This window comes from Chaetodon trifascialis, chromosome 17 (genome assembly GCF_039877785.1).
Source record: "Chaetodon trifascialis isolate fChaTrf1 chromosome 17, fChaTrf1.hap1, whole genome shotgun sequence".
NCBI lineage: Eukaryota > Metazoa > Chordata > Actinopteri > Chaetodontiformes > Chaetodontidae > Chaetodon > Chaetodon trifascialis.
In genome coordinates, this window is record NC_092072.1 from 21,373,067 (window position 1) to 21,394,462 (window position 21,396).

Here is a 21,396-nt window from a genome sequence, read left to right on the forward strand (position 1 = left end):
AACGATGATGATTCTTGAGGTGTGGCTCCTGTTTTGAGTACATTTCAATATACTTGCTAACACTGGTGGTGTATTGTAATATTACTTGTGTTGTTAATACAGTTTAAAAAACAAAAAAACAAAAGACTAGCAGCCATGTAAGTCCGAAGCTGCAGGTTAGTGACAGTGAACTGCTCTGCTTCAGCAGCAGTGTTGAGTAATACATTACTTTTAGCAGTAATACAGTAATTCAGTGCTTTGCTAATAGCAATCTAGAAACAGTGTTACAAATGTAAGTACATCAAGTAATGCAGTACAACTCAAAGTTAAGTGCTTGACAGCCCTCACAAACATCAGTCTCGCAAACAATCAACACAGAGGTCAAAAACTCTAACATGAAGGTACAAAATTCAGCTGGTGTCAGGAAACATGACAGACACCTCATGCATGGTTAAAACTATAAACCAGCACCAAAATGATGATTACCATGTGTTCTCAACACCCATTACACACACACTATCATACAAACACTAATGTTACAAACAGCTAACAGGCTGTTCTTACTGCAAAGGAAGTGTGTGTGTGTGTGTGTGTGTGTGTGTGTGTGTGTGTGTGTGTGTGTGTGTGTGTGTGTGTGTGTCTGTGTGTGTGAGACAGCAACACATTCGCCTAGGTTGCAAAATGTAGGCTAAGATATTTATTTAATGCCTTTTTATTGGGCATAAATGCTTCAGGCTGTGGTTTTGTCTGTGAGACACATCTGAAGTGCGAGCCTGCGCTGAGCCGATGCAGACAGTGTGCAGATGTGCAAGCAGGAGGAACACATCTGGTAAAGCCTGTCAGCAAAACTCATGTCAAAGCCAATCACAAGGTGAGCTAATGTTGCCATAGAGACCAGGTTAATGCCAAGGCTGCAGAAGAGATAGCGTTATGATCACAAACCTGATGTAAATGTAACATATAACCAAATAAAACCGCAGTCCTACTATGTGGTTATTCTGGTGGATGTAACTCAAAAGTCGTGTAATCAGTAACCGATCACTTCGTCCTGCAAAATAAACAATGAGTATGTCCCTGTGAATCAAAGAAAAGCTATCTGTCATCACTTATCTGTTTGTGTGAACGTAATGAGCATGATGTCAACAAACTAAGTGAACTGTTCAGTGTAAACTACAGAGAACCACGGCGCCTGCAGGAGGGTCACTGACGGCAGCAGGTGCGGCCATCGCAGCTAGAGACATTTCATTTTGGCTTTGTGTGTGAGTGCCTGGGCCACAGCAGGGAGGCCTCGTGAAGAGAAACACTATGTATTGGCATTCTGCAGGCTGCAGGGCTCTGGCTGTGTGGAATTGAGCAATATGAAGGTCTTACCAGAGGAAGTGGTGAAGTCTGACTCCAGGCAGCGCTGAGGAGCTGCTGAGCTCCCCGAGAGAAACACCTAGAAAAACACACAAACACACACGCATAGAAAGCCTGGTCAAACTAATGAGCAGCCAAGATGAAACTCACAGTCCAGCTAGGAACACCAGTAGGTCTAGAAATGATTGCAAACATGTTACCATGGCATTAAAAATTGAGCAGAGGCAGCGGGGTGGTGGTGGTGCTGGAGGTTTAAAGTTTAAAAGCAGGGAGGTCAAACGCATTAAAACACCTACAATCCAGGTATCTGCTCACGTTTTCAGTGAAATCGTAAGTCAGCAGAGGAAATTTCAGGTGAGAACACATTTGTCACAGTGAGGCAGCAACATCACTCTCAACAACTTTTGTCCTGTGTGGCAGGATGCAGTCAGAACACGACATCCGGCTAAGATGACCTACATACGACTCTCAGCGAGACAACTCCCACAGCTGCTTTAAAATAACCTCTAGTGGTTTCCACATGTGGTTACGACCACAAATGCTCCCCCCCCGCTGCAGCATGGGTGGAGAAATCACAGTGTAAATTTTTCCCTTTTGGACTGGGGTCCCTCAAAAAAGTCGATATATCTTTTTGTGTGTGTCAGACCCCGGAGTGAGGAATGGCATTTTGGGAGGAAAACGGCCATAAATAAAACAACAGTGACAAAACAACATGTGCAGGGAAGAGAAATGAATGCTTGGGTTTGACTCCAAGTCTGGTGTTTAGCCAAAAATCATTGAAAGTCATGTTGAGTTCATGTTGAGATCTCAAGGGAAGAACAAAAAAAAATGAATTGATTATGATGAGAGTGAGGAAAAGAAAGCATTTGTTTATGTCATTAATTCAGTGGCAGGACAGGGCTGGTCATCTCTCTCCGACAGACGGTAATCACTTGTAATCAGATTTAATGGGCACTCTAATGGGAATGCTTTTCCCCCCTTCATGCTCTCTGTGGCACTCTTTAACATACTTGTCTACACACAAACAAGTGCGCACGCACGCACGCACGCACACACACACACACACACACACACACACGTGTGAGCACATTTGCATCTCATCTAGGAGGAAATGTAACGTCGCATTTCCATCTGAAAAGGAATTATTGTTCTAATAACACTGTCTATCCATAACAGGACAACATAATCAAGCCTTATTTGTACATAATGCTAATCTCCATATTTGTCTGGTTCATATTCTCTTCAGGCCTCATTTGCATGCATTCATTCATTTGCAGACGCTGGTTACTCCACTGTCTCAGTCCTGCTGCCTCCTGCTCTCCATCAACACTTCTACAATGTTCCAGACACAGTTCATACCGCTCGTTAATGTGCTTTATTACTTATTTTCCCAGTCTTGGCCATCATTGGTGTTAACACTGCAGCCTGTCCACCTGCGATCTGGGAACACAGTAAGATCACTACAACTAAGCAGTGGCTCTGAAACTCTTCCTGAAACATCGGCACCTGTTCATTGTGCCTGCTGGCTGTGCTTTGTCAAGGCGTCCCTCCTTGTGCCGGAATGCTTGTTGCACTGTCAGGACGACCAACAACTGTGAGCTGTTTATTTCTGCACCGTTTAATGCAGACCTTGAAAATGCACTTCATATAAATTGATTATATACTACATGTATATAAATATGTTAATGAACTATTTATTAACTATTTGTAACGTAAAAAAAGATTTCGATAGTTGTAAAAAGGCATGTGCAATATATTACGAGTCAAAAAAGTCCTTCTTTAAAAATAATGAATTACAAAAAAAATCAGCAAAATGAATATGACATGATAAAATGAAAACAAATCAAACAACATAACTTAAAAATCTTAAGAAAATTCGAGAAAAAGTAATTTTTTTTAACACAAATGTCAAACTGCAAATAACTGGACGTGTGAGTGGACATTTGATATTCACACAAAACAAGGAGATATGTTGATTTCTTGCCAACAACACGTTTTAACAATTCATTCGAGGAAATTGGTGTGGAAGCATGTGCTTATGCGGTATGCTGGTTACACACCAAGATATGATGCAACGTGCCAGCAAAGACAGAGGAGAAGAAAACTGCAAGCTGGTCAAGATGGACATGAACAAGGATGGACTTAAAATACACAAAAAATCGGCTGTGCAAATGTTTTATGAGGAAGGCGAATATCTCTGAATGTAAACATAACTTTAGTTTGTTTACAAGAACACTCCGCAGGGCCTCTTTCAGAAGCCACGGGAGGAATTTTCACATGTACAGTGCACACTGTGGACAGTGGTTTTGGAGTGGACCATTTTCTGGTGTGAACAAAACTTAACTTGGAAGAAAGGATGCATTTCCAAATTTGGACAAATACGACTGAACTGAAGTCAAAAAAACTGCAAGAGAACAAACAATGCAAGGCACTGAGCCTTTCCCCAAAGAGACATGAGTTAGATATGAATAAATGAGTGCACAGATTATAAATTAGTGAGCTTTCTGCTGAAAGTCAAATCTCCTGCACTCTCCTTAGTTCTTGATCCATACGTCCCAGTAGACTGACACTTAACACTTTTTCAGCCTAATATGCAATCTATTATTATTCTATGCAGTGACTGCAGAACACCTCTGTGGAGCAGATTAACAGCATCATAAATCAGACTAGACCAATTAAAATGAATATCACCAAAATCGCTTGTTTCAATCACCTCCACACACTGCAGCATCACTCGTTATTATTCCCTCTGGAAACAAATTGATTTGGTAAGCACACAGAGCCGATGACAGCGGCCCTGCAACACATCTAATACCCTCCATGTTGTTGATTCAAACTTTAATAGTCGTGTTTTCTCCATTCCTTCCTCCCAAAAATGTAGCTGTATCCAAAATATTTTCTACCAACAAGTGATTCCAGACTGTGATGCGATTATCCAGTCAGAAATGTGTGTGTATATGCATGTGTGTATTTTGGTGAAGAGAGACACAAGGAGAGAGAGAGATGAAAAGAAAGTGTGTGTGTGTGTGTGTGTGTGTGTGTGTGTGTGTGTGTGTGTGTGTGTGTGTGTGTGTGTGTGTGTGTCTGAGAGAGAGACAAAAACGCCCACTGATACACTCTGTTTCTCAGTTTCCATGGTGATTTGAGTTATATTTGACAATGTGACGCACATTTTCAGCATCCATTTTTGCTGTTAGTCTTCTTCATCTTTTCCAGTGCAGTGAGCTAAAAGTATGAATGGTTTCTATAGAAGGAACAGGAGCTAAAATGACATGTGGGCTTGTGTCTGGGCCTGGGCAGTTTACAGAAGATGTGCTGATGAGTGCTGACAGGCTGGATTCTAATGGTTAGAAGCATTTAAGTGAAGGCTGGAGAGGGCAGAGCTCTTCCTCCAGGGGTGTGTTGAGGGCTGTGGGAAACTCACAACTCCCTGCTTCATGTTTCCAGTGTGATTAGTCCTGTGCCTCCAATTACTTCACTACTAAGGAGTTAGTACCCAGGCTGGATGCTGCTACAGCCTCTCTGAACATACAGCATATATATAAACAACATAGCTTAAGCTCTGGAAAATATGTCTGATAAATACAGATGCAATAATATTCTGATCAGTAACAGTGCTGAGATTATTGGTTTTTAAAGCTCACAAACATTCATGCAAACACTCTTATCATCCCACTGTTTTTCATGCTGTGGCGCTTGTGTTGAATGTGCTCATACGAGCTGCAGTAGCTCAGGGGATGATCACCCCCATCACCTTTTCTGCAGCGAGAGGCGCCTCTATCCTGTTGTTTACAACGGCATTTTTGCACACTGCTATTGTTGTTGAGCTTCAGGCACTTGATGTGCCTTTGCGGGTTTTTGGAGAAATGGCCTGAAAGTGCTGCAGGTTGCAAAATGTTCGCATGTCCTGGATCACTGCAGCATTTTCTCTTCTGTTCAGCCAGGTACAAACATACACAAGGCATGCTTCTGTTTATTATCAACATGGAAAATGGAGGAAAGTCTAGTCTGAAATGGAAGAGAGGATCACGATAAACACAGAGCACGTGCTTGACATTAATCTTCAAATCTGTTCCGTTGGTGGTGGATGTTTGAAGATTTTGTTTTTATGAATTTAAAGTTCCTTTTTTTGGAAATTCTCAATGCGGCAAAAAGACCACAAAGATCCTTGGTTCTTTGCCATTTTTCCTAGCTAAAAAATGGAACTCTTTATTCTCCTTCCAGATCTAAGGCCAGTGCCTTGGTCAAGGACAGTGTCCATGTGTTTCAGTGTGGGAGGGAAGTGAGGCTCTGAAAGAAGCCACGTGAACATGGAGAGAACCATAGTGATTATTAAGTAATATGTCAGTAAATAGTCACTATTTCATTCCAAACCATCCTCATCAGGGCAAGAACACATGAGAATCCATGGAAGCAACCAAGATGGCGGAATCACCTCAACAAGACAGCTCAAGCATGGTGACTGAACTTCAGGGAATCCAGACTATCTGTGAGAGCCTGGCGACAGACCTCTCAGGGGTAAAAAGAGAGGAAGCTCTGAATGAGATGGTGAAATGAGATGGACTGCTTACTGAGAACAAATCAAGAGTATCCAAAAAGAAAAAGAGGCAAGGCAGTGAATGACCGGTGAGGCACAATCATATACTTAAAGAGATAACAAGTGGAAGATTTTTCTTGCCATCAGAACACTCATATTGCAGGTTTTAAAGAAGGAATGGAAGGTCGCAGCTGGGGTGCCTTTATGGCAACACTGCTGTCTGAGGCAGTGAAGAGTAAAGTTGATGACTGGCATGAAGTTGACAGGATTCACCAGATTCACATCCTGGGAGATCTGGGAGTACTGGGATGACTCATTAATTACTAATTATTTAATCAATGTTCCTTTTTTGTGCCCCCTTAAATAAAGTGATACGTCCCTCATGACTTCATGTTTATAAGATATTCCTTTATTAGTCCCACAGTGGGGAAATTTCCAGTATTACAGCAGCAAAGTGGATAGCAAAAAATAGACGGCATCAGTAAAAAGGACATTAAATAGCAAACAAGCAATATAAACAAGGAATATTGAAAAATATGAACAACAACAAGGGTCAGTACAGAAACTAGCAACTGAGTTTTGCTGCCACTCAGCAGCTGCTTCAGAGTTATTCAGGAAGAACTCATGAGGAAAGTGGTCAGTATGTTGAATATTAGGGAGCGGTTTAAAGTTGTCATGGAACGTAGCAGGGTAATGACAATCTAATCTTATGGGATGGGGGACTTAATCAAGGGATGGATAGAGCTTACTGAGTCTGACACTGTGGCTTTTATGGCAATAGATATATTCAGAACAGTTACACTGCATCAGTTACAGTCACATCCACCCTCAAGATGTTCTACAATAGATTAGGTTCTTATATCCCTTCATTTGATTTGTCAGGTGCTGAACTCCACAATTGGAAACACACTATTGTCAGTCCATGCACCAGTGGATTTAGTTCTCTATTCACTCGATGAAGGAAGAAAAAATGAGGAGATGGCAGTTAAATAACTGTATGCTGAACACGGAAGAGAAGTGCAGCTGTATTAAGTCTGCACTGCAGGACGTTTGATGAAGGCTCTATTGAGGGCTATGGTATATATGAGGAAGCACTGTTGGAGGAAAATATCTCCATAGAAGAAATCAAAAAAGCAGCCTGCAGTCTCAGGATAGGAATGGCTGCAGGGAATGGGTTTTCAGCTGACTTTCAGGCAATTCATAGACGATTGTGCCCCGAGACTACTGGACATTTATCAAGACACTCTACAGAGTGGCAAGCGTCCTGAAAGCATGAGGTTTTTACATTACTGTATAAAAAGGGATGAGATCCACAGAAGCGTGTTAATTACCATCCTATATTTTTAAAGAATGTGGATGAAAATATTCTCACCCTTGTTTTAGCAACCTTGGCAGAGGTGGTCTTCACAGAATGTTGCATATGGTGTTGAAGAAAAGCAAAGATGACATGCTAACAGCTGCACTGTCACGAGACAGACAAGACACTCAATAAAGTGGAATTCCCTTTTTGTTTTACACAGTGGAAAATGTTGGACTCAGGCAATTATTTAGAAAGTGGTGCAATTAATGTATACCAATTCAAAGGGCACAGTATCAACCAATGGGCTTATGTCACCTCAGGTTGAATCATGTTGTACATCAACCGGCCAGTCTCAAAAGTCCCCTTACTCGCTTTCAGCACATCAGAGCTTGTTATGCCAGACAGCACTGAAGGAAAGTAAACAACAAGACTGATTTTCACTGCACACCGACTGTCTTTATCAGCAATAAAACCGTTGATCATTTTGATTAATAGATGACTAATTTAAGACATTTATTGAGAAAAACTTCTACTTGATCTGACTTCTCAAATGTGAGCATTTACTGCTTCGGTCATTGTAAACTGAGTATCTTCAGAAGATATTTTGTCAGACTAAGTGATTAATTGACTGACACTCGCCTTTGTGTGGAAAAAAATGAACCTACTGAGATTATGGAAGAGAGTCTGTCAATACATCACGTGATACTATTATAATTATAATAATATTATAAAGGAACCTGGAATAAATTCATGAAGGGAACAGATTTCATTTGATTAATCTGTACAGTTAATTATGTTTGTGTGGATTGAATACACAGCACACACAGTAATTGGGTATGTGCATTTGATTGTTTGAATTATTGATTTGTTTGGAGGCCTAATATTATGTAATATTATTTCTGATCTTCATTTGTAATTTTTTAAAAATGATTTAGTGATTTATCAAAAGAACATATTGTCTTAATCGACAGTTGAGTAAGCATAAGCTGCAACCCTGATTTCATTTGCAATGAGAACAGCAGTAAATTCTCACATTTGAGAGGTTGGAGCCAGAGAATGGTGAAAAAATGATGATAAATCAATCTTCAGCATTATTGATGATTAATCCTCTGTTAATTTACTAATCTGCTTTGGCATTAAATGAACTACTGCCAAAATATATTACACAACCATGGAGCAAATTATGTGTGTGTGTAACTGTAGGGTGCAGTGGGAGCACACAGCGTGTGCGGACAATAATGGACAACACTGCAAATAAAGACAAATATCTAATTTTTATGCATCTCTTGCCCTAATATCATCATCTTACACAATGCAAACACATGCAGACAGACACACACACACACAGACACACACACACACACACACACCTCCCTTTCAGCCTGACGGTTGCTGCTCTCGTCTGTATGAGTGAGTGTAGGTCACATCAGGACAATGCGCCGCCTCGCAGACTCTGTTTGCAGCAATAGCGAGTTTTTTTCCCTCGTTTTTTTTCAGCCTCATGGACACTATTTCAGGGCTCGAATGAAAAAAAGCAAAAATGGGAGAGTGAAAAAAGCCCTTTTCAAATTGATGACAGCAGTGGGCGCTGAGGGAAACCATTGAAAGGAGTATATAAAGCAGCATCGTAGCGTCTGCCTGTCCTCCCCCCTCCTCGCTCCCGACATCAAAAGTGTGCACCCATCCTGAGCCGACAGAGCTCCCGATCGCTGCGGTGCATGCTGGGTAAGAGAGGACAACTCAGGACACATGCAGGGACTTTAAGGATACTGCAGTAAGCTGTTCACAATGAAAAAAAAGAGGGAAAAGATGCAGAGAGACGGAGGGAGGGAGGGGAGGTGGGGGGGAGGAAAGGAGACAAAAATACTGGCAAGATCAGCAAAGGATGGAGGAATTCAACGAACATTTCATTCTGACAAATATAAAACGTTTGACGCAGCGGTTCTCTGTTTTCGCTTGTTTATGTTATTAGATCTGCATCAGATCACTGAGTCTGTAGCAACGTACGGCTGAGTCTGAGGATTTCACATATCGGCATTGTTCTAAATGTTTTATAAGGGTGGTCTCATTCATTCAGAGGAGAAACCTCTGCTGTCACTTTCCTGACAGTGTTTGACCAGAGATGCGTCATGAAAGGCTTCATGAAGTGTTCCACACAGTGGTGTGTTGAGACTTATTACGTAGTTATTTAATGCTGCATGTAATCAAATTTAAGAGCTTTTCAGAAAATAAATTAACTGCAAAAATACAAAGAAATGGGGCTATAATAAACAATCATTTTCATTATCAGTGAATCTGTATTTTTCTTATTCTGACATTAATAATAATAATAATAATAATAATAATAATGATAATAATAATAATGGAAAAAAAATGTGAAAAGTGCCCTAACTGATGCCTTTTTTGGGTCCATCCAGCTGTTAAAAAACCCAAAGTTATTCAATTAATAATGCTATGAAACAGAAACATCCTCACATCTGAGCAGATGTTAACAGAAAATGTCTGAATTTTTAGTCTGATAAATGACTTCAGTGACTGTAAATGATTAAAAGGTTATCTAAATTGTTGTCAGTTAACCTTAATTGTGTTTATTGGCTATTTTACAACAGACACTGCTTGTTAATATGTCAGTGAATTTCTATGTGTAGTTCCTGGATAGATGTTACATAATCAGACTAAAAAATAACCTGCAGAGAGCTCACTGAAAGGCGATGTCAGACGCACACAGAGCACTTATCTAAAGGCCATATCAATGCAGTAAAGCTAGTATTACAATAATAAATTATATGTATTATATATAATGTAGTTTAGTAAATGATCAGGCACTATACACAACACACAGAGCAATGAAAAAGGAAAGAATTCTTCTTCTATGCGCCTGGTAATGTGCTGAATTATACATTAAAACTAGGCCATCAGATGTTTTGATCTTTACACATTTCATATATTCTAATTTCAGAATATTTTGCATTATAATCCCAATTCTAAAAAAAGACATCTAATTCAGAATAAGCATATATTTACAAAAATCAATGAAGCTGATGAGGTCACACATCAAATATATTGTCTTTGCTCTGTTTTCAATTGAGGATATGTCACAAAGGATTAACAAATGATCACATTCTGTTTTATTTACCAACCCTGTCTCCTAAAATTATATTTCTATACTAATTTGTTCCGGCAGACTATTTTACACTGTTTTGTTTACAAATGTTGAGCATAACTGCAGAATATTCATTAAGAATATATTTCATTTGTTTTCCCACAATATCTACTTATGGCAAGTACAGCATGATTAGCATTTTTAATCTTATGTTTCGGCAACTCAGTTCATGTGGTTAAGCTTACGGAAAGTACCTGATGCCAAATCATGGGCTTTGTATGCCAAACATTCACAAAACGCCTCTTGTGAAGCAGTATTTGGTATTTAGTAGTAAATGGAATTAGTAGGAGACAGGCTTGACTCCACTCTGCTCTGCAGAGCCTAGGGGATTTATTCAGATCCAGGCAGTGGGGCAGCAGGAGGGATGACAGGAGGGTATGTGATGAGAACTAAAAATTCAAAATAAAGTGTTTAAAAATATGCAAAAGTCATGCATACACAGTGACAGCAACACAACCCCCCTGCCAAAAAAAAAAATAAATCACACAGTTTCAATGGTACAACATTACATTGGTGGTTAAAAAATGAAGTCACGATTGAGTTATTTCAACACTAAAGCACAATAATTTGTAAATAGTGAAGCACAGATGCAGACTGTACTTTCAACATGGATCTGAAAAATAAGCCTTGCAGTAAAACAGTGGATTGAGAACACGTTGGTCCCTCTTTCTGTCTGTGTATCCGTCTAACCTGGGTCACACAGCTTTACCCTGGAAGCGTTGTTAACACTGACCTTGTATGTTGTGCCAGCTCTCCCTCCCCCAGCCTCCCTGCTGGTATTAAACTGTCCAGCACCGCTGCAACCGCCACAGCACTGACATACAAGCGTCTGCTGGACGGCACTATATGAAACCCTGACCCCTGCACGACCCCTGTGTGCACACAGCGGTGTCTGAAGTGTGTGAATTAGTTTCACCACAAGTGCTGAGAATGTATGCTCGCAGCAGAAAGAGATGGCCACAGGGAATACATGTTCACATCGTCTGTCAGCACTGATCAGCCACCACTGCTTCCTGCCAGATGTGACAGCGAGGCTGCCAGCGTTCAGGCTCCGGCCAGGCCGAAGGGAGTCCCCCTGCAGTCTGGCACATACCTGCTCTGAAACCTGCTCTGCACAGTGCCGCTGCTCAAGGCATTTCTAAACATCATCAGATCAGTGTCAAATGAACTCCTCATTAGAGACCTCAATATCATAAACCACAGAGGCTACAGTCTACAAACTGGCTGCTTCCGTCTCATACCACTGCTGTAGATTGTGGTTAAAATAACAATAATACTGCTAGGGCTGAAACTGCACAGTTCAGCACAGCACAAAGATGCACAGTTCCACTTTTTGTTCTGATCTGATCCTGATTTCCTGAATTTGGATATCTGCTGACACAGCACTCTTTTTTGCTACTGCTATTTTTGTCATTGTTGTTATTGGTATTAAGTGTCAGCTTACATGAGGCTGAAACTGAACTCCAGTTTAGTGGTGAAAACTTCTGTCAGTTGATGTTGATGGACTGTGTTTGGGCTCACATTCAGTTAGTTTTCACCATCTGGAAAGCTTCCTCAGGGTTCATTCTGCCAAATTCATGCTCCAGTTTGTCCTTAAATTTCAGCTTAGCAGTGTGTAGGATTTAGGGGGATCCTTTGGCAGACATGAAATATATTATTCAAGTTGGTTGTCATGAGTGTGTGATCACCTGAAAATAAAAAATGTATTTTGTTGCCTTAGAATGAGCTCATCATATCTATAGAGGGAGCACTGCCATGTTGGGCACCTTTCTGTTTTTATGCATTCACTGTAGGGGAGGGTGAGGCAAGAGGTTTTCATTTGGTCTGCAAACTCACTGCTAGATGCAACTAAATCTGCTCCTTTAAGAATGCTGTTTTTGTTGTTGAGGTTTGCTGTCCTGAGACCAGCCCAGTCTGAACTGAAAAGGCTTCTCTTTCAGGATCACTTTTTTTTTTTGAGGAGTGAGCCAGGGTTTGGAGTTGGGATATTTCTTAATTGATTTCACTGGTGTGATGGTATTTATGCTACAAATTGACGTAGTGCATAGTGGCAGTGACCCTGCTGTCCAAGTCTCTGTTGAAGGTTTGTCAGGGAGTGCATGCCATGAGTTGTGTGATGACGTCCTCCGACCATTATGGGGCACTGCGGCAATGTAGGTTGTGATATTCAAGTTCCTGTTTGAATATTAGGGTATTTTTAATTAAAAAAAGGCACTAAAATTGTTGGTGATGTTTCCCTTCTGGTCAGAATGTCCACATGCTGTGGAAATGACATCAGAACATTGGGCCAGAGGGGATATAAACACAGCTGACAACAACAGAGAGAGGTTCCCGGGGGAGGTAGTCGGGACACAGAGACACGGTCAGCATCTCCAGGACAGACGTGCATAACGTCTTTATTCCCATCATGCCTCATGCTGGACTGAGTTTGTTAAGATTGCTGTTTTGTGTTCAAAGCATTTGTGATGTTTCTACACAGAAGATGGTGGTTTAAAACCAATATTTGTCAGTTGGTTTATTGTTTTAACCCTTACTGATGTGGCTGTTACATTTTTTGACTGAATATTTTGGCAAAATACTACATGCATGTAGACATAAGCATAGAATTCAACGGAATAGATTGGCTCCATTGTCACAATATCAAATCCAGCTATTTGAGTCAGTATCAGACCGAGATACGATGCCTGAAACTAGAGACTATTTTCTTTATTGATTACTTTCTTGATCAATACTGCCTTCAGTCAATACAAAGTCAGAAAATGGGAAAAAATGCAGTGCAACAAGCCAAAGATGTTCAGTTTACAGACGTATAAAACACAGCAAAGCAGCAAATCCTCACATCTGAGAAGCTGGAACCAAAGAATATTTGTCTTTTTCACCTGATAGATGACAAACAATTCATGAAATATCAAACTGTAGTGAATGAATATCCTGACCGGGTGATAAAGCAACAGATTGTTTCAGCACTAATGTCTGCATAAATACATTCATCGAAATGATGCCAAGTGATAGTGTTTCCCTGGCAAAAGACCACACACGTGCAATTTTTAATGAAGTCTCTAGCAATACACCTAAAGAAACAGCTGGCACAAGAACAGGAGACTGCCCTCACCAGAAAAACGACTGCATGAGTTATTTGCTCTGAAGCCTAATGATCTGTTTTCCCTTGTAATAGTGTGAATAATGGCTGATGCCACTGAGGAGCACAGGCAGAAGTAGCTCAGCATTGTTATAATGTTGCAAAACCTCTAAAGGAGGAACTTACTGGTTTCTTTTGACCATAACGACAAGTTCTTACTGCTGAAACGTGACCAAAACTTAACCAGAGAGGTGACTGGTCACACAATGCTCACGTGAATCACTGAGAGAATGAACTGAATGAATGAATCATGAATTTTAGAACAGTCATATGGGTCACGTGGGTTGTTTTGAGGGCACTGATAAATTTGGTTCAAGCATTGTTGCAACTCAAATGTGACTCAGTGGACTGAAATAGTAATAATACACTAACGTTTCTTGGGGATAATCAGTGTTTTTTGTACTCTGAATGGTTTATGGCACAATCTCTAGCCATTAAAATGGTCACCGATATTCAAAAACAGCTCGCTCCATTTGTTTTTGAAGAACTGTTTTCAGAAACTGTTCCAAAGAAACAGTGAAGAAGAGCCATGCAGATAATCATATGGCGATGTTTGCCACCAGAGCAAACATTTGTGCAGCTCATCCACCCACAAACGCTGTAGTCCTAACTGTTCCAGGTGTAATAAAGACTCTTTTGTGGTTGTATGAAAATTAATTTGTGCATTTGGGAATCAAATTCTCATAGAGCTGCTCTCAGAAAGCCTGTCATTTCACGTAAATCCCGCCAATGGAATTTGCATTTCTATTTTTGGAGCTTGGACACACGAATGCTGTTAATGTGGCTCAACCCTACTGTTTGTCCAACAAGTTTAGCTTTTAACTGACATGCAGATGCTTTTTTCATTTTTAGAAAAAGTAGCTTGGTTTGTTCCTTTTGCAGCAGCTATTTGCAACACATCGGTGAAGTGTTTATACCTGTTCTGAATGGTCACACTGGAAGGTGGAGGTAAAAGCCTGCTGGCATGAAGGGAAAGAGAGAGAGGACACGATAAATAGTAAGCGTGCACATTGCTGGGTAGTCTCACTTAGAAAGTGTTCATGGCACTCAGCTGTTCACATGAAGTCATGGAAGTAGTTGTGAAGAGAATGAAAGAGGGAGCTCAAACCTGCCTGTTTTCCCACCTCCTCACTGCACAAAGTGGCTTTGATCTTTGGATCATCAGTGTTAGAAAGTTACAAAATATTGTCAGATGCAGCTCTGATTCTGATTTACAAAGGTGTGTGTGTGTGTGTGTGTGTGTGTGTGTGTGTGTGTGTGATGCTGATGCTGCCAGAGGATCTGATAAGACTTTGTGTGAAGCGCTCTGATGTCTTTGAGTACTATTGTAGCTCAGCTTACTTAGTCCAGACTAAAGAACAAACATAGTCACATTCTTGTTGCCTGTTAGTTCTGGTCTTGTTGCCTGTTAGTTCTGGTCTGGTTTGTCTGGCTTTTAACAACTGAACCAAATGCATGCTGTAAAGTCATGTGGTCACGACAGGGAGAGCTACAGAATTTTGGTGATGTCATCCTACGTCATTAGTGCTTCATCAGGCCCCACATGGGGAAATCAAATTCCAGAGGCTGACAACACCTCATGCCGCACTTTATTGCTCCTTCTGCATTGATTTATGTTGTCTGGTGTCGCAAAGCGCTCATCACTACATCACACACTTCTTAAATCCTGCCTTTTATGAGCTGCGAAAGTCCACAGAGCAGCCAGATTGTCGTATCAGAGGAAATCCCTGCACTCTCTTACTGATGTGCACGTGTTTCTGTAGATATCAAATGATTTGCACAGATATTTACATACATTTTTACATTTCTACAGATCACTATTATTGTAAGATCACTTTCTGAACATTTGTAAGTCATACTATGCACGAACATGCTTTGTTCTGGTCCTGCAGTTGATGGCGGTACCCTGCCACATTTGCCTCCAATCCACCAATAACATAGATAAGAGGACAATGAACAGCCAAATCAGCAGCTAGCCTCAGCATGCTAGTTACCAGTCAAGCCAGTAGCTGCTATGTTAGATGCATGAGTTACGGCCTTTGTCAACTTAATACTTGGCTTCTCATTTCCAACCACCAGCATCTCAATTACCAGAGCTGGCTTATGTCCAGATCTGGAGCTGGCTTCAGCGGGGATATAGCCTGTGCTGAATTCTCAATAGTCGTAATATCGTCCCTTACACTGCACCGTACACAATCAGCTGATGGCTTTAAAATCATGCTAAAATAACATAATGACATATTCACAGCTGAATCACCTCTTGGCAATGGACTGAGAGTCTCCTTTTCAATTTCAGTCCAGTTGTTTGGTCCACACCAGAGATCGACTGACAACTTTCACACCAGCCAAAACAAACTACAGTAACCCACACACCAGGGCTCACCATACCAACCAGGTTTGTTATGCAAGCACCCTTAATATTGTTAAAAACATTAAACAATGCGAAATGGGTGCAACAACAGTCAGACCTAGTAAAAATGTGGCCAACCCAAATAGAGAGAGAACAGCAGAATGTAGTTTCTCAATATATACCCAAGATGCTTGGACCCAGCTCAGGTCCCAGCTTGGGTCGTGGTTAGTAGGACTGGACTTCCAGCTCTAATGAATAGAGGCAGGCAGAAAACTTGTGTATCAAAGCAAGCGGAAAACTGGTAGTCTATCAACAGATTACAGAGTGAACCACAACAAAACACACAAAGCAGCAGCCCCACTAATTGAACTGTCCATTAACAGTTGAACAGTGCATACACAGATAAACAGTGTTCAGTCTACCCCAAAAATGACCAAAAGAGAGCAGTATTAAGTATGAGAACATTTCAGTGTAACTGAACCTATTTTAGTCCTGACTTTATGATTACAAAACTCCAGGTCTGGCGTCACAGATAGACTGACTGCATACCCACAATGCCTGTATACAGGATTACTGTATTCCCGAATCACACATGAAGATGCATTTCAAAAGCTTATGCCAGACAAGACCTTAAGTGAGCCATTATCTATTATTCTGAACAGTCTGTCAACACAATCCCAAAGCACAATGTGCATTATACACTATCTGAGCAATAACACAATGTATTCTGGCAATAACATGGCACTGCCCCGAAAATGAAACTGGAATGCTATCCTGTAATTCAGCACTATTATGTGGCTGTTTGTGTGCGGCCTTTGGCTCCGAAGGAACAAACTCTGTGGCAGCTTTGCATGAGGAGGGATTTGCAGTCTGATTGCAACAATAATGCTGAATTCAAGAACTGACCTTTGGACCTCTCCTTAAACCAGCCCAGCCTGCCCTCCTTCAGCTCCTGCAGGCCTATGTTTCAGGGACAGTAAGTGCTTGAACTGTAAGAGCTAATTTCATCCAGTCATCCAGGTCATTATTATTCATTCCATTCACTAACAAGGTCACTAAAACTGCACAGACACATTAAATCCGCTGTGAACTCCACACAGTGAACGCCTCACCACATACCTCAAAGTAGGGCCTATTCATAGAACACACCACACAGTAAAGGCTTGCCTTTGCTAGAAAGTCTCTCATATAAGTTCAGAGCAAATGTTTTGCTCATTAGCCTGTGTAGTTTTTAATCTCCTGGTTCCACCATAAAGATAATATGAAGCAAAGGAAGAGCGCTATACACTCAGGATCTAAATTCAGACAGCTATAAACCATTAAAATCTGAGTCTGGGGTTTCCTCCCACTGGATTTGCAGCACTGCCCAGTTCTCTACAGTAAACACTAGGTTTTCCCAGACAGACAGGCAGGGCTGGGGAAGGAGGGAAAGGATAGAGGCATGATGGGTGCCAGGCTGCCAGTACCATGGCAAGGTATTGGATGAACAAGATGTTTCTTGGCAGACATGCAGGAAGCAGTTTGCTGTGGCATTCCAGGCAGTGAAATTAGAAAGACATACAAGACAACAAAGAAAAGGCAAAAAAACAAAACAGGAGCTTTTAAATGTAACTCAATAAGTGAAAGCAATTTGTTGTTCTGTCTTGATCCAACCTCATGTGTCTTTCTAATAAGGTTGCTCTGATAGTTACAGGGTTTGCAAAGAGTGTCAAAGCCAGCCGAACTGCAAATAGGTCAGTAATGGGCACCCTAGGATTTTCTCCAAAACTCCTCTGATTGGTCGGTTTCCATGTCTCTGGGGCAGAAACCTGGATACCACACTGGCGCAACCCTCACTAGCTAGGAACCCTGCCAGGTTTTAGGAGAAAAACGCACACACAGTGAAAACTCTACAACAACATTATATGCATGTGGATCACAGTGGTTGACCAAAATGCCCCACATTCAAACAGTAAGACCTCCAGCATCGAGCCATTCACAGCATACATACAAGCCTGTAAACATGGTGATGTCACACTGGGCTCATCTCCACCCAACAGCTGGAGCCTCAAGGCTCTGGAAGACTAATTTCTCTGACCCTGAATAGCACACACAGCTTTTCCCAATAACTGGATAGGGAACAGACATGGTTCAAGATAGTTAAAACTGTCCATCTAGAGCTACAACACACTGCTCTTCTCCTGTGAAAACATATTAGAGGATAATTCCAGTGCCACCAAGGTTACAGCTGAGATCTGGAAATTTTGTGACATCACTGAAAAGAAGTTTGACAAAGCAACAAACAGGAGGTCGGATGATCAGACAGGTTGGAAACAAACTTACTTGAGTACTACTTCTACTTGAGTAAAATTTTCAGTGTAGGACTGATTTTACCTTTTGGTGTTAGTCCTTTTACTTTAGTAGAGAGTCTGAATACTTCCTCCACCACTGAAAACTTAGGCAGTTTTAAAATGAACAAACTGGGAAGTTGTGTGTGTGTTTCTAATTTTAGTGTGCAGGAAGGTGTTGTGACAGTATCACCTTCCAGCAAATTATGCAGTGGCTAACATCCATAATGATATTCATCTGTCAGTCTATTTCTATCCTTGCTATTGTCCTCTTTAAATTTCCTCTAGGTATTCATATGGAGCAAAGCTTCGACACAGCTATCTGTAAATCTTTTTGCGTTTAAGGGCTTGTTGCACTGCAAAGCAAAGACACCCAGGCTTAAACAAGAAATTAAATGGGTTAAATTGGTTAATTTGAATGTGAAGCAGATCCCAACTACATGTTCAAACATAGTTAAAGGTAACCTTGAGTTATAAAAACACACTTTTTAATCAAATACGGCCTAGTTTGAAACCAGACACCTAGACATCTTCTGACTTGCCTGTCACTTAAACAGAGCTTGCTTGGAAAGCAAAATGAAACAAAATCTTGAAGGATTTAAACAGATGCTGTAAACATCTTGACGGCAAATACACATGCTGAATCTGATCTCGACAAAGATCATTAGAGTGCCACTGCCAGTCAGGTGTATGAGCTGCGGTAAATGTGGCTTTTTATTGGACCGTGCTGAATGAATGTTGAATGGGGTAAAGAAGCATAACTCTGCCTGGTTTGCCATTCAATCTCCATTCCAACACTTAACAATGATAATGAGCTTTGGATACTGACCAAAAGAAAGAGTTTGCAGAAGCATGAGGTTCCTCTGCAGATCACTTGGCCTCACACTTCATTTTAAAGTGAGTTACACAATCCAGGCTTATTGTAGGATTTATTGAGCATTACTGCCTGCTGAGGGGCTGACCACCATTTTCTACTGGAAATATGTTTTGCGGGGAACATGAGAGCTGATTTTTTTCATATTAAAACACTGTTACTGTTACTTATCTGATCAGTCACTTTCCAAATATGTGACCTGAAACTAAACTTTTTTTAAATTAAATAAAAACAGCAGTGGCTGCTGCAGGTCTTCGTTCCCAAACCTTCTTTGTGACAAATGTTTTCAGTATCATAACCAGTTGTCACATAAGTACTAGAACTGACCATAAAACAATTAATGCTCAAATTTACTACTGCACCAAATGTAGGCCAATACACTGTATCTGTGATAAGCCAGTATTGGCTAATATTGGCCTCTCAGTCAGGCTCAGTCTGGCTCTAGTTAAGCATCACTGTAGCAGCATGAGCCACGTGGAATATTTGTTTTGGAATGGTGTTCTGCGGCATCACAAATTTGATTTGCGAGATCTCATTACATATAATAGAAACCATCTTCTGGACCTACAGAAATTCAAGCAATGGTGATTTCTTTAGCTCGTGCATTATTTATCAAGTTTATTTCCTTTTTTGGACACAATAAAGAGAGGTGAAAGGAACAAAAGAATGAAAACCAACAATTTATATATCTACTAATAAATACTGTGTGTGAGCCTGACCTATCTTCTTCCTCCGTACCATGCTCCACTGTTGTCCAAAAACTTAAAACCACATCAAAGAGCTGCACTGTTACACTGGATGACATAATCCTTCATTACCATGAACACATACTGAAGTTTATTTTGACTAAATTCCCATTGTGCTGCCTCAGATACTCACTAAAGCACCAAATGTGGATTTATACACACACACACACACACACACACACACACACACACACACACACACACACACACACACACACACACACACACACACACACCCTGTTTAAGTAACATTTCACATAAAGTGACCAGCTTCATTCAGCTACATTTTCTTCAGCCTCTTCTATGAGTAAATGGCAGAAATAAAAGCAAAGAGAAAATACTCAGGGAGAGGAGCAACACCTCTGTCAACAGGTACAGAGGGATTTGACCTCATGCAGATTGCCCACTGCATCACCCTCTTTATCTTCTTTAGAAGACAGCTGCACAACTGCACAAGGTGAATTACCAGAAGAAGAAAACAGATCAAAACTAGGAAAGAAGAAAATAATTCAAAGGTTCACATTATGCACTGGCTTTAGTCCACTGCCATATTTGTTTCTTGATATGTTATGAACAGCCAAAGCTACGTACCAGAGAAAAGGGATTTGATTAATTTCATCCAGTAAAAAACAGGTGTGGTGTTTAAGGTTTCTTTGTTTTCACAAACACATTTTTACTTTCAACATTTCAAAGGATGCTAATGCAGTTTGTGTATTCTTAAACCTTTATGAACATGTTGAATTCATTTCCTACCACAGAAACAAACAAACAAACATACAAACAAAACCTTAGCAAAATGCTGCATGGCTACAATGGCGTTTGTCACTTTCTCGTGCGTTCCCACTCAGCCAAGAGAAAACACATGGGGATGATCTCACACGTAAAAAATAGTTTTTATAGGCTCTGATGAAGTTCAGCATATGTAAAACCTTCCTTGTTTAAAAATTATCATCCAAAGAGTAATAAATGTGGTCCATTCCATCAACAGTTTTTCCAAAGACATCATGGCTATATCAATACATCCATGGCATGACTACCACCAACTTCTGACTTGTCCTCACTGAATAAAGAACGGACTGCTGGCTAAGCTCCTTCCCTGGATTTCTGGATTTCTGGGGCTGTAGTAAGAGAGATACCCAACATTCACAGAGCGTGCAGGGCGGTGTCTTTGTTTCTGTCTTCTAAAAACACTCCTCTCATTAGTAACTGGCTAGCTAGCCAGTAGCAAGGCAACCATGACTGTTACTTTCACTGTGGAGTATTTCCCTCTGTATCAGAGTTTAGGCTAACTTTAGCTGCTTACGCTCCACCAATCCAAGCTAACGTTGTCCAAGACAGCGCCTCGGCTAGTCCTCATCTTAAGAACATCTTCTCATTCTTTAATTATTCTTAATTAAATCAAAAGTGAAAACGTACTGTTTAAAAATACAAACAAGTATGTAAGCTATAGAGTTTCATCTTTCCTTATCATATTTATAACTGCCTCTTAAATGTTAGCGCTACCTAGCTCTATACTGCAATACAAGAACAATACTGTCTCTTTATTACCATGTATCCTTTAGTATGATATTATGTATGTAGCCATCAAGAACATATTTTTAAGCACATTGTGAAATAAGTTA

At 40.6% G+C, this 21,396-nt stretch overlaps 1 protein-coding gene across 5 annotated transcripts in view; it reads right to left on the reverse strand.

Annotated features, from left to right (window-relative positions):
* thrb (thyroid hormone receptor beta) overlaps window positions 1-21,396 on the reverse strand; it is a 114,482-nt gene that overhangs the window by 44,987 nt on the left and 48,099 nt on the right. For all 5 annotated transcript variants that reach the window (XM_070985325.1, XM_070985326.1, XM_070985323.1 and 2 more), the window contains exon 2: window positions 1,351-1,417. The gene's annotated coding sequence lies outside the window, so the exon portion shown is untranslated. The remainder of the gene's footprint in view (window positions 1-1,350; window positions 1,418-21,396) is intronic.